The 13,400-nt window shown below is 39.6% G+C and overlaps 1 pseudogene across 1 annotated transcript; it reads left to right on the plus strand.

Annotated features, from left to right (window-relative positions):
- Positions 1 to 4,390: 4,390 nt before the first annotated feature.
- On the plus strand, positions 4,391 to 12,042 carry LOC148032407 (leucine-rich repeat receptor protein kinase HPCA1-like; annotated as a pseudogene). The gene is made up of 19 exons (XR_015691721.1): positions 4,391 to 5,183; positions 5,327 to 5,398; positions 5,556 to 5,627; positions 5,716 to 5,787; positions 5,888 to 6,061; positions 6,179 to 6,256; positions 6,381 to 6,452; positions 6,766 to 6,837; positions 6,927 to 6,992; positions 7,087 to 7,144; positions 7,775 to 7,833; positions 7,923 to 7,994; positions 8,179 to 8,307; positions 8,722 to 9,191; positions 9,344 to 9,505; positions 9,620 to 9,762; positions 10,090 to 10,309; positions 10,416 to 10,657; positions 10,778 to 12,042. The product of XR_015691721.1 is annotated as a leucine-rich repeat receptor protein kinase HPCA1-like (transcript).
- The last annotated feature ends 1,358 nt before the right edge of the window (positions 12,043 to 13,400 follow it).

Genomic DNA, 13,400 nt, shown 5'->3' on the forward strand with positions numbered 1-13,400 from the left:
CAAGTGAGCATTTTTAATATATAAAAGCAAAGTCCATGAAGTATATGATGGTCAATGGCATGCAACCTGCAAGAACGGACAGTAGTGGAGACTTGGACAATAAAGGTGAGGAGGTGTGTATAATTGCAGTAGGTGAAGCTATGCCTTCAGCATTTAAGGAAACCAAAGCATCAAACAAAAGTAAAATTACTCCTACAAAGGATGTCATTTCTCCTAAGAAAAGTTCAGAACCTCAACTTTTTTAAAGCTTTGTCTTATTGATTGTAAGCCCTTCTGTATATAAGTCATAGAGATGGTTGATAAAAATTTACCATAAAATTTACACATGTATTTTATATTGATAATAAAGAGATATTTTCTTTGATATCTTTGTATTGTATATTCTTCTCTCATCTCATTGATATCTAAAAAAATGTGTTACAAAAATTTATTCACTAAGAAGTGAAATCAAATATACACCTAAGTGGATGTATTATAATATAAAAACTTACTCATTTGTTATTAAGTTGGAATACAAATGAGCATGACAGTTCAATATCTTGATTCTGTAAATCCATCCTCACTTGATGTAGCATACATGAAGATCTAATCTTTAGAATTACAATAATGTCCTCATTGAACCAAACATCTAGACCCACTATCTTATCTTTGCTAAAATTATTAAGATTTCGGTCTAAAGTAACCAAACTACCACCAACATATCGCCATCTAGTATAATAAAAGCTAAAGATGAAATTTTGGGTAGTAACCATATATTTACAAGCTATAGAGTCTTGATCTATCTTACATATAATTTTTCATTCTATCCTAGTATCCCATCCCTCTTGAACAAATTGTTTGACATGATCATATGTTAGTCTCTTAACTGAAAGTGTGGCTTTTGATCTTCTTATCTCAGCATTAGAAAAGAAGTCAACAAGTATATTAATAGGCATAAACAAAGTAACTTTGCTTAGCGTACTTGAGATATTAGATTTTAATGTTCTTTATATCTCAAAAAATATTTTACATCTATAACCCTCACTAGTAGCTTGAGTTGGCAAAGGCCACTCAAAGGTTGAAAAATCAGACAAAGGAAGACTTTGAGGGGATGTTGATCCTCATTGGCTGCGCCATGAGGACAATATAAGAATAGGCATAAAAGAATATTCCATTCTATGCAAGCTCTGTCTTCTTTCTACCTTGGTACATTTCTTCTCCAATCGAACCATGCATAACATCAATAACATTAACAATAGACTCAACTGGTTGCTTTTACTCAAGATTAGAGGGATAGACATCTACAAGATAAGCGAACAAATGTAATAATGAAAAACATTAAACCAAGTTCAAGAAAAGAAAGACTTTAAGAATCAAATTCTTACAATTTGACCTATGCATTAGAAGATTTGAAGTTCCAAGTTGCAAATATAGCTCTCTATGCATAAACACATGTTACATCATTGCCTCTTTTATGCTACTCTTATATATATCTTTTTGTAAAATGATTTTTTACATTTTTTAAAATGGAAGTTCTATTACAGAGGCTTTTCTCTTATTGAACTAAACCACTCTCTATCTACCTCCTAAAAGGCATTTTCGAGACCTCAAAACTCCCCTAATAATCCCTTAAGTTTAAGGTGTAAGCTTTGAAAAATCTAACTACATTCGTAGCCTCTCTTCATTAAAGAGGACTCAAAATCAAACTCTCCACTATGCAATTCGATGAAAGAAAATAGTGCCAAAATCTTGAATACACGCTAACTTTCATAAATTAGTCTTAGAGAATAGCGAGAGATAGAGTGGAGAGAGAAAAAGTAGAGATAGAGAGGTGACGTAGTGTCATGTGGTGCCACAAGGCTATCGATGAAGCAACCTAGCATTCCTTTCACGCTGATCTATTGCAAAACCTTACACCAAGCCTTCATATCATTTGCCCATTAGTTCCTAAGCCTATCCAACCAAAACCTATCAAAGGTTAAGAATGTAAACCAGTTGGCTCGCCTATTTGCGTTATCACATGACTACTTCCCTTTGCTCATAGAAAAAAAAAAAGTGTGCTCCATGCATAATAAATGGTGCAATCCAAGCATAATGGCATGCAAAATGCTAGTGATAAGAGATAAATGATTATACTTTAAAATCTTCAAACTCGTCTTTGGAGAATGTTGGTGGATGGACTCCCTCTTATTGTTTTTCTTGCGAGACACAACATTTGCAATGGCTCTTGCTTCTTTTGTACCTACAACTAAGGAGACATACCAACATATGCTTCTCTCATGCCTCATGGCAAGACACATATGGTTTCTATTGTTTGAGGTATGGTGTTGTGTTGTTGGGACATCCATGCATCCATGAGACTAGGTTTTTGGAGAAACCAAATTCACAGTAGTTGCAAGATTTTTAGTATATAGGGCTGCTCTGGATGGAAAGGACTCAATGCAACAATAGTGGCATTTAGCAAAGCAAGAATCAAAATCAAAAGGGCATTTGACCTAGCTAGTAGTATTTGAAGTGCATGGCTTCCTGAGAAAGACCTAGTTTGCTTAGCTCTAGCCCATAATGTTGCCATGCTTCGGGCAGCTTCTAACTTAGTATGGTTTAGTATCTTTCATGGCTCAATAGATAAGACTAACTACCCAAGCCACAGAAATTAGATAAGAAAGGAATCAAAGTTTGGACAAATCTATTGCACTACGAAACATATTCATGAATTGGGTCAAAATAGCTAAGACATGAGTTAAATCTATCTCAAAACGGCCTTGAGCTAGTAATGTAGAGAATAGACAAAAACCTTTGTAAAGCCATCCAGCTAGACTTGGATTTTAACTTGAAAGGGGTGTGTTGGGTAAATGACAAACCCCTCCTACCCATCCCAACTCTTAAAAATAATAAAGGTATGATGGTAAGTAAATTGAAAAAAAGATGGAACCTTAATGGGAATCATGAACAATGGATTTACATGTTCCAAATGAACTGGAGTAATGCATTTAACCTAAAATCTCATGCATAATGTGGTTCATACTACACCATGCTCTTTGGACACACAAAAGAGCCTTCAAAATTGGAATTGGAGATGGCATTTTCACTGATGTAAAGTGGAAAGTGAAACAATCCCAGATCTATTCATGTCATGTAGAGCAAATGCTAACATTCTGAACTTTTTGCAAGGTTTGATAGCTCCCTTCCACCCATCCACAATCTGCTGGAAAGAAGTGTTACATGGGGAAATTTATGGAATCACCCTAGTTATATGGAACTACATAAGAGGATAATATCTTTGGAACATATGGAGGAGCATGAATAAAAAAGCATTTGACTAGGAGAATATTGATCCTATTTGTGGTTTCACTTTCATCTTCCTTTGTAGGTTTCAACTGTGAAACCGAAGATTGAGAAGGAGCACATCAAATGGATGGAGAAGAAAGGGAAGAACAAAGGTGGGAGTTGAAAAAATGCATAGCCCACAACACCATATTGGGGAATATGGGAATTTCCCATAAGTTTGGGACACATGGTCAAATCTTTGGATTTATCATAACTTGAACACTATAACTCCAAATTAAGCACTCTATAGCTCAATAGATTCCATTTTTCAAGCGCTTTCCAATGATAGGTCACATCATATGGTTTTGAGAAACTTATGGGCATGTTATCCGGGTGCCACCTTTTTAGTATTCAAAAAATGGAAATTGGGAGATTCCCAAATTTACTAATATTGTGTTCCACGGAGATCGAAAGTTTAAACTTCAGCAATGCGAAGCCTTTTGGAAGGAAATCTTATGGACCACAGACACTAACAAAACCCCGAGTCAAATCCAATAAAAAGCACTCCAACTAGAGCCCAAAATCTGATGAGGTAGAGATGAGATTTATTAACATGGGTCAGTTTTATTACCTGAACTTATGTCCAAGGTTAAAACTTCCGGATGAAAAGTTTAAGCCTGTTTTACTTTTTCTCTTTTAATATTTACATGTTACCGTTTTCTAAGTTTTTCCTGCCATTTTTCTCTCTCTCATTCACACACTCTCTCCCCCCAGTTGGCGAGAGCAGCGTGGCTGCAGCCGCCTTTCCGACCAAAAAGGATAACAGAATCTCACCATGCCACTTTCCAATTGCGGCCATAGCGATCGTGGGCTCTCACCTCGTCCGTGCCTCTCTGTCTGTTTCTCCTCAAGGCAACCACGTGGTCTTCGTCTAGTCTCATTCCCACCCAATTAGGAAAGAAATACACGGCTGGGAAGGAACCAGGCTAAGACAATTATTGCAGAATTAATGCAGCTAAGATAGACTCGTACTTGAGTGTACTTGGGTCCTTAGACAAGCTGGCTAGTGCAAACTGCACAGTGCTGCACGCTGCCACGCACATAGAGAGAGAGAGAGAGAGCTGAAGGGGCAGGAGGTAGTTTCACTGCAGCCATGAAATATGTGAGAGCTGTGTCATCGCCGCATTCACTTCGAGTTTCAGGGTTGTGCGCGTGGATTCACCTTTGTGTGCTCGTCTTCTGCGCCGGGCCCAGACCTCCTCGATGTCCTTTAACAGTCCATGCCGCCACATATCAAAATGATCGTTAGATTGTCTGTTCGTTGTCTTTGCTGTCCTTTATCATAATATCCTTTTAGATGTGGAACAGCGTAGCTCTCTCTCTCTCTCTCTCTCTCAATCGAATGACTTTGCTACAGCCATAGGAGATAAGAAAGCCTGATTAGAATAGCATAGTGCTTCTTACTCGGACTGTATTATGTTTATGCATTTCATACATATGATGGGCTCTCCTTTCCCAGTGTCAATTATACAAGTAAACATTGGACAAACAAATGTGTAAAACCATAAAGTGATTCATCCATGTGGTCATCTTCAACTTTTGATGTATAATCGTAGGCTATGGTAATGGGAGAGGTGACCTACTTGTGGATGTGCTGCTGTCAGTAATAGTCTGCACCATAAATGTCCCCCCTAATTGTGATCCTTACTTTCAGAATATCAGTCATTACACAGTTACCCTATCCAGTGTACACAGTTACTCTCTGAGTTGTCTACCAATTAATGAAATCCACCCATTTTTGCAGTGAATGGCTTGCTCGCTTTGCAAAGTGCATGGAATTTTCAATCCTCGCTTCTGTGGACCGGCAGTGATCCATGCACAGTGCATTGGGCTGGAATCTCGTGTGACCAATCAGATCCGCAGAGAGTTACTTCTATGTGAGTTTCATACCTCGTGTCTGCGTTCCAAATGACGCCTTTATTATGCCATTTAGGGGTTCGATCACATGGAATATGGAAACAAGCTTCCGACAGCTTTTCCCTTCAAGGCTTGCTTGAGCTATGTCACATTTTGTTCGCAGAACCATCATGGGTGTTGGGTTAACAGGAGGAATCCCACCAGATATAGGATTGCTGACTGCATTGACAACCTTGTGAGTGTCCTCAAAACTCTTTTTAGTTTCTTGTTGAGATGCTTTTATAATAGAGCTATTGTGCCGTATGATAGTCCTTTGCAAGCCATGGAAGAACCAAGTGTTATATGTTTGCAACTTGATTCTTCGCCTTGGAATGCAATCTGTTCTGTTGCAGAGACCTGTCCCACAACAACTTGTCTGGATCACTTCCTGGCCAGCTTGGATTGCTAACAGAATTAACGACATTGTAAGTACGATTTCTGCAACTGAATGAAACACTCCTTGCAATGGTTTGTAAACTCCCAGCAGCTCACTGACTTGGTGATTGTGTTCAGAGGTCTGCAATCAAATCACTTCAGTGGCATCATACCAAGTGAGTTGGGAAAACTTCGCAGCCTGACATATATGTAAGAAAGATCCTTCAGAATCTTCTTGGCGATGTACAGCTCTGCTAACCAAAAATTTATATCTGTCTGCTGTCCGCTCAAATCACTCAAAATTTTACAGGAGACTGGACTCAAACGAGCTAGGAGGGCAAATTCCACATTCTCTGGGCTTTCTTGAAAACTTGTATTGGCTGGATCTGGCATTCAATAAGTTGCAGGGTCCTCTGCCTTATTCATCTGATGGCCGCAACTCAGAAAATGCAGGGTTGAACAATTTGACAAAGGCTGGGCATTTGTAAGCACACAATAATATATCAACAGAACATTTCAGACGGTTATTGTCATGCCTTTTCTTGAATGGTGTTGATCTAGACATATAGTGTTTAATTGACCTCGATTCTATGATCTGCAGTCATTTGAACAACAATGGATTCCAAGGGTCCATTCCAGGGGCTATATGCAATCCCAACATGACAGCCCTTATTCACATGTAATTTCACTTCATTTATCATCTTCTGGCCAGTATCGTTATTATTGCATTTAATTTATTAGTATAAACTGTTTAACCGTGAATAATTGACTGATCCCTTTTGGATGTTCTGAACTATTTGAAGATTACTGGACTCCAATGACTTGTCAGGTCCTATTCCTGAAGAGATAGGACAATGCTCTGCACTACAGATATTGTAAGTAACAACTTCAAATTCTTTCAATGAGAACCAATAGATTTACTTTCACCCTTCTACATATTAGGTTTACAGCAGAATTTATAGAACAGTTGCTGTCCTCCTGGAATGGTGAAGTTTATCAAATGAACATATTTTACTTGTATATAGTTACAAATGATTGATTGCGTCCCCTTTGAAGGATCTAGTACCAATCTCAAGCAGCTACGTTATACGGCCATGTAACATGCCAACTAACCTGTTTCCATGTTCTGGAGTGCATTTATCCTCCTTCCAATTTAGCTTCTGGAATACAAAACCATGAAACTTGCAGGAAACTTGATCTTAATCGCTTGGAAGGTGCAATCCCCCGTAGTTTGAGTCAAATACCCCAGCTGACTGAATTGTAAGGGTGACTTCTAGTTCTGCTTGAAGCTTCATTGTTTCCCTGTTCAAGCATTTGTTGCTCCTTGCATTTATATCAAGCTTATGCAGGTATCTAAGTTCAAACAAACTTACAGGTGACATTCCCAATTTATTAAATACATCACTTACAATTCTGTGAGTATAAGTCCTCTCCACCTGAAGAGTAGCACAATTGAGTTTCCTTTACTCGTTCTTGTTCCAATTATGCTCATATGGTTCCTTGTGATAGAGCATTGGACAACAATACCCTTAGTGAAGTTACTTCCTCATCATGGTGGATGGCTTCAGTGCCCCAATTGACCAATTTGTAAGTTACTCGAATCAAGCATCTATCAACCTGCATTTGATGAGCCGCTGGTTCTTGCTATCATCCCCTGAGAGTTGCTTCCTGGGGATTACTTTACAAAATGAAATCATACAATCCAAAATTTCCATTATCCTGTGAAATGGATGAGCATGATAATAGATATGTTTTAATTTGGACCCGATGTACAGGTTCCAAACTTGAATTCTGTTTTGAACTTGAGGTACAGGTTTGAAACTTGCAGGAGGATTTGAGAATGTAAGTCTAGCACTGATTCGGTTAAATGCTGCATTGCAACATGTGATGAATTTGAAGAGATCACATGCTTTCGGCAGTACCAATGAGGCCCATTAGATCGCCAGCTTGAAAATATATTTCTTAGCCTGTTTATTATGACTAAATCGCCATCCAGCCTTCGTTATTATAGACAAAATGATTTGTGAAGGTCACACGATTAAATGTATGCTTTGCAAGAATGCATATTCCTTCTTCTTCAATAAGCAGGAATTTTTGACAGCCTCATTAAACTAAGAAGGTTAGTGCTTATATACCTTATGAACTGGAGTAAAAACTATAAGTGGTGATAATCTGCATGCTAATTATGACATGAGAGCTAGAACTTACACTCGCACTAAATGTGCAGGTTGGTGCTTTTGTTTACTTCGTGAAGTGGTAGTAATCTACATACTGAAAGCTGGAACTTATGCTCACACTAAATGATTATTTTCGGTATAAGTGTACTAGGATGTTTGTATTTCCAGGAAAATGAGGAACACAAACCTATCAGGAGAGTTACCAGGAAGTCTCTTTGCGTTGGAACAACTTACCACAGTGTAAGTTGTAGCAGCCCTATTCCTCAGTAGTAGCAAGAATGGTTGGATTGCAAGCACAGGTTAACATGATGCAACAGTTATGCTTCCCATAGTATGACATACATTGCATGAGCCTTATGATTCATAAATTATTCATCAATTTTGTCCATAGTCAAAACCTTTTCCTTGTAATGGAATGGTACAGGCAATTAGATGACAACAGCATAACTGGTGTCCTCAACCTAGAGAATGCAAGCTCTCAACTTGAATCTGTGTCCTTGATTAATAATCAACTTCAATCTGTCATTCTCGGGAGTTACAACCGTGAGCTTCAGTACGACCCTCTCTGTCCTAACCATCCCTTCTGCTCTCACTTAAAAATTGGATCAGCACCCACGGCCCTCCGCCCCCCCCTAACCCAAACAAAATTTATTTTTTAAAAAAACACCCACCCCTCTATATACATACATGTATATATACTCTCTGCGTGTGTATGCACACAAACACAGAGAGAGAGAGAGAGAGAGAGAGAGAGAGAGAGAGAGAGAGAGAGAGAGAGAGAGAGAGAGAGAGAGAGAGAGACACGTATATGTGCACACACACACACATGCGCACACACAGATATATATACACACATGTATAGAGGATTTCTTTTTGTGTTTTGGGGGCATGGGTGGGTCTCAGATGTAGATGTTTTCAAGTGGCAGATTCTGTGATTCTCACATGCACTTGTTTGCATGTAATGTAGGCTGCAAGGCAACCCAGTACTATGCACTAACCGCCTTTACTCTGCAATGTGTGCTGCAAGGCCAACAGAGCCTGCTTACAATGAGAGCAATAACAATGATTGTCTCACACTGTCATGTCCCTCTGGTTTCATGGTGAATCATAAACTCTGCTCCTGTAAAGAGCCTTTTGGTGGTCTTTTCATATATCGGACCCCTTCGTTTACACAGCTCGGCAATGCCAAAGAGAAGCCACAACTGTTCAGCCAGGAGCTTTCAACCAAGCTGAATGTCAGTCTGGACCAAATTGAGGTTTCCTCTATCACCTTCAATGACCAAAACCAGTTGCTCATTTCAGCATTCATCTTCCCCAATGGTAGCCGTTGGGCTTTCAATGATCTCATAAGACTCACGAATGCGATAGAAACTGGCATTCGTCCTCCAGGCTTTGGAATTCCTCCTGTGTTTCAGCCAATCACAAATCCTTCTCCAGGTGATTACAATAACTTTCTGTCATCTTATTTTTTGTCAGTAAAAATGCATTCCCGGTTCCTTTTCCATCTTTCACACATATGAATCATACGATATGTTTCCACAGTCTATGCACAGCTAGATAAATAATGCTAATTCATTTTATGTATGCAGTGTCACGTGTTAGTACAAACAAATCAGGATTAAGCACTGGAGCAAAAATCGGATTTGGAGTTGGACTTTCTGTTCTTGCTTTGGTGATTCTTTTGGTCTGTGCTTTTGCCATTGTACAGAAACGCCGTGCAGATCATTTATCAGGGCCGAGCAACCCTTTCTGTAAGCTGGTCATCTAACATCTTTTGATGGTGTTCAATTCTATATGCATGTGATGTGTGTGTTTAAGTCCTCACAAGTTTTGTATAGGCTTACAGTGTCCACTGGGGGATGCAGCTTCATGGGGTTCTGCCAGTAGTGGAGATACAAGTGGTGGTCCGAAATTGAAAGGTGCAAGATGATTCACATTTTCAGAATTAAAAAAGGCTACAGACAACTTTAGTGAAAATCAAAGGATCGGTTCAGGAGGCTACGGAAGGGTATGAAGTTTTGTAACTAGGTGTGACCTAGCCAAACTCCACACTCACTTCAACCTTCCAGTGCATTCATCCATGTCTAGATGTACCTTCTAGTGCATTCACCCATGTCTGGATGTAATGTAGAAGTATACACTACCATGTCCAAGGAGACCTGTTAAAGCAGTTTGGTTTGTTCGAAGTGTACAACATGTCCGATATAAAGCCTTCTCTTGTCCGGCTGGAACCAATTGGAGCCACCTTTAATAGGGCTGTCAACTGGATCCTAGATAGAGCTACCTGCAATTTGCTAAAATGCCTTATGTTTATTCCTTTCTTTTGCTCCTCTAGGTTTATAAAGGAGTCCTCTTGACTGGGGAAGAGGTGGCTATTAAAAGAGCTGATGAACACTCTTTGCAAGGTGCACGAGAGTTCAAGAATGAGATCGAGTTACTCTCTCGTGTGCATCATAAGAACGTTGTTAGCCTGGTTGGCTTCTGCTTTGAGCAACATCATCAATTACTGGTTTATGACTATATGGCCAATGGCACATTGAAAGACCTCCTCTATGGTGAGACTATTAACTCTTCTATTCTGACTGAAGCATAGGAGAACTTCCTGGCTGCAAGTTTCAGAAGGTTTTATTGCTGTTTATAAACTGTGGAAAATTGTTGTAGGTCACAAGGGCGAGAGGTTGGACTGGAAATGCCGACTTAGGATTGCTCTTGGTGCTGCCAGAGGCATTACATATCTTCATGAATTGGCCTGTCCAACTATTATTCACAGGGACATTAAATCAAGTAACATACTACTTGATGCAAGGTGGACTGCTAAAGTAGCTGACTTTGGCCTCTCAAAGCTTGGACCTGTGGCAGGCACTGGCAAGGGGCATGTTACAACCCAGGTTAAAGGCACAGTGGTATGTAGTCTTCTCATCACATGATATCTTTGCACATGACGTTTTGTATGTTTGCTCTTAATCCTTAAAACAGTTTGAACTCTGAATCTGCTTATTAGTGTCCATCTGTATCTGAACCAGGGATATTTGGATCCAGAGTACTATATGTCACAACAGTTGACAGAGAAAAGTGATGTATATAGTTTTGGTGTGGTGCTCCTGGAGCTTATTACTGCGAGGCAGCCAATTGAGCATGGACAGCACATTGTGCGTGAGGTCAAGGCGATGGTGGAGAGGGGAGGACTGGCAGGGGTGAGATCAATGTTGGATGTTAAAATACAGCATGAAAGTATGCCAGGGTTAGATAAGTTTGTGAGGATTGTATTGAGGTGCGTTGAAGATAGCGCTTGTGATCGCCCCACAATGAGTGAGGTAGTGAAGGAATTGGAGGAGCTCATTGGGCACGAAGAATCTGAAGGTGAATCTTCAGATAGATGAGGTCACAGGGAAGAAAGGTGTTGCAAACATCATGCCTCTGCCACTACTGACACGTCTGACAGCACACAGAGTTCAAAGGAGTCATCGTTTCAGTACAGTGGTCGTCTATTTTCACCTCTAGCGGAGCCCAAATAAATGATTCTCTTTTGCTCCTCCAGTATGAATGGCATTACACGATTCTATGGACAGTGTGTAAGATACTGCATCTTCATTTTTGCATCGTACATACCTTCACTTCTGCCCATGAGAATGGAACACATGGCCTTAATCTCTTCCGCTGAATCACTATCTGCAAATACATTTCTCACATTTGCATTCTCCCTCCCTCAAAGCATACCTCGGGCAATGTTTTGTCTCCTTGAGCTGCTCCACTAGGTTGATTGGACCCTAGCTTGGGCTCTGCTGACCGCTTGTTAAACTACTTGTGCAGTGTTTGTGTTGATTAATGTAGTAACCTGCTAGTCCATTCCTCAAACTATTTTGGTGATCCACCTCATGCCGAGGTGCATCACTATCTCTCTAGCTCTGTTGTAGCTTCACGTACCCACACATGATCAAAATTGTCTACATGTACAATGCACATATTATGTAAAACAAGGCATGTCACTACCATCTTTGGGACATTTTGCAGGAGCATATCACACCTCTCTAGTAATATGTGAAAACAAGCTTTAAGGATTCCAAAGGTTCTTTCAATTAGCATACAATTGCTTGACTGAATTGTTTCAATAGTGATGTCATAGAGATAACCCATCTTTACTATCCTTGAAAGGAGGTAGCATCCAAAAGCATGCACAATAAGCACAATCACCAAGGAGGATATACTGACCCAAATCATCATTTGCACATCATTGTCCTAAATATGTACGTTGAAAAACATTCCAATCATGTATTGAACCTGCCTAGCCAATGTCATAGTCTCAAATGAGACAATTTACAATCACTGTGATTTGAAGAATTAATGAGCATAATCCCTTCCTATAGAAATAATCTTAGTAGTTTTGACTCAGAGTGATAATTGGTATATAATTGCCATCCACTGCAGCAATTACGAATAGCATACCTCCAATGCTCCGGAATGCGTCTCCAAATGTCCGCATTTGTTGTACACTTGGGCACTTTATATACATGTGCAATCTTAACATCATCAATGTATCACAAAAGTCCAAAACAACCATCTATGTGAATGATCTCATGACTTTGTATAGATCAGCATAGTCTACTCTTAAACATTTGATTTGAAAAGCTACCTAAAAGTCCTTACTTCATGAAACTTTGAGGCTTGGGATAAGCTACTCGTCGGTGATCATGCCTTTAATGACCTATCCTCCTAGTGCGACGAGCTACAAGACTTCGGGTCATACACTCCATTAAAAATGCAAATGTGCGGTGTCTTCATCAACATCATCCACATTACTTAGTAATAGCTCAACCATTGCAATGACAACAATTATAACACCAATAAAACATACTACCAATACACTTTCATCATCCATTAACCTGTCAAATTATACAAAAGGACTTGGTTGGTTTATGAGAGAATAACTTCAACAAGCAATCACAATTAAAATTTCCAAAACAAGAACACTGAAGGAACAAAATTAATCACATTGCTTCATCCATTTTCAAACTTTCACTACAAGATATAGGCCTTATACCGACGTTTAAAGCGACGAAAATGCAAACAACAAAATTTGCCTCCGTCGTCGCAAAAAGCGTCTTTATTAACGACACCATAGAAACGTCGGTATTTGCGTTGCTATTAGCATCGCTATTGGCGTCGCTATCAGCGTCGCAAACGTTAATAGCGTCGCAAACGCTAATAGCGACGTTTTGCGACACGCATAGAGACGGCAATAACAATGCGAGCATTAAAATTTGCGACGCTAATAGCGACGGTAACAGGGATTAAAAAAATTTTGTGGCAGGGCAGCCACATATAGCATTATGTGGTGTATGAGAGCCATACAAAATAGTTTATGCACTACTGTGTACAAAGCGCTTCCAAACAAAAAGAATGTATACTGAAATCATAAAACTGATACATGAAATAAATACATGATCGCATAAAAAGCGATTGGTACAATCATGACAGGATATCACTAATACATAGAAAATGTCTACATACATCAGGCGACTCAAAAATAAAGGTGTGTGAGCTCCAGGGATCCAAGGGCGAGCTTCAAATCCTCGTCCCCCGAAAGCTCGTCCCACCGCAAAGGAGCATCGAACGGACTTTGCAAAAAAAGAAACAACACATCAATCC

Source organism: Lygodium microphyllum, chromosome 8 (genome assembly GCF_053477565.2).
Source record: "Lygodium microphyllum isolate KBCC chromosome 8, Lygodium_microphyllum_v1.1.10, whole genome shotgun sequence".
Taxonomy (NCBI): Eukaryota; Viridiplantae; Streptophyta; class Polypodiopsida; order Schizaeales; family Lygodiaceae; genus Lygodium; species Lygodium microphyllum.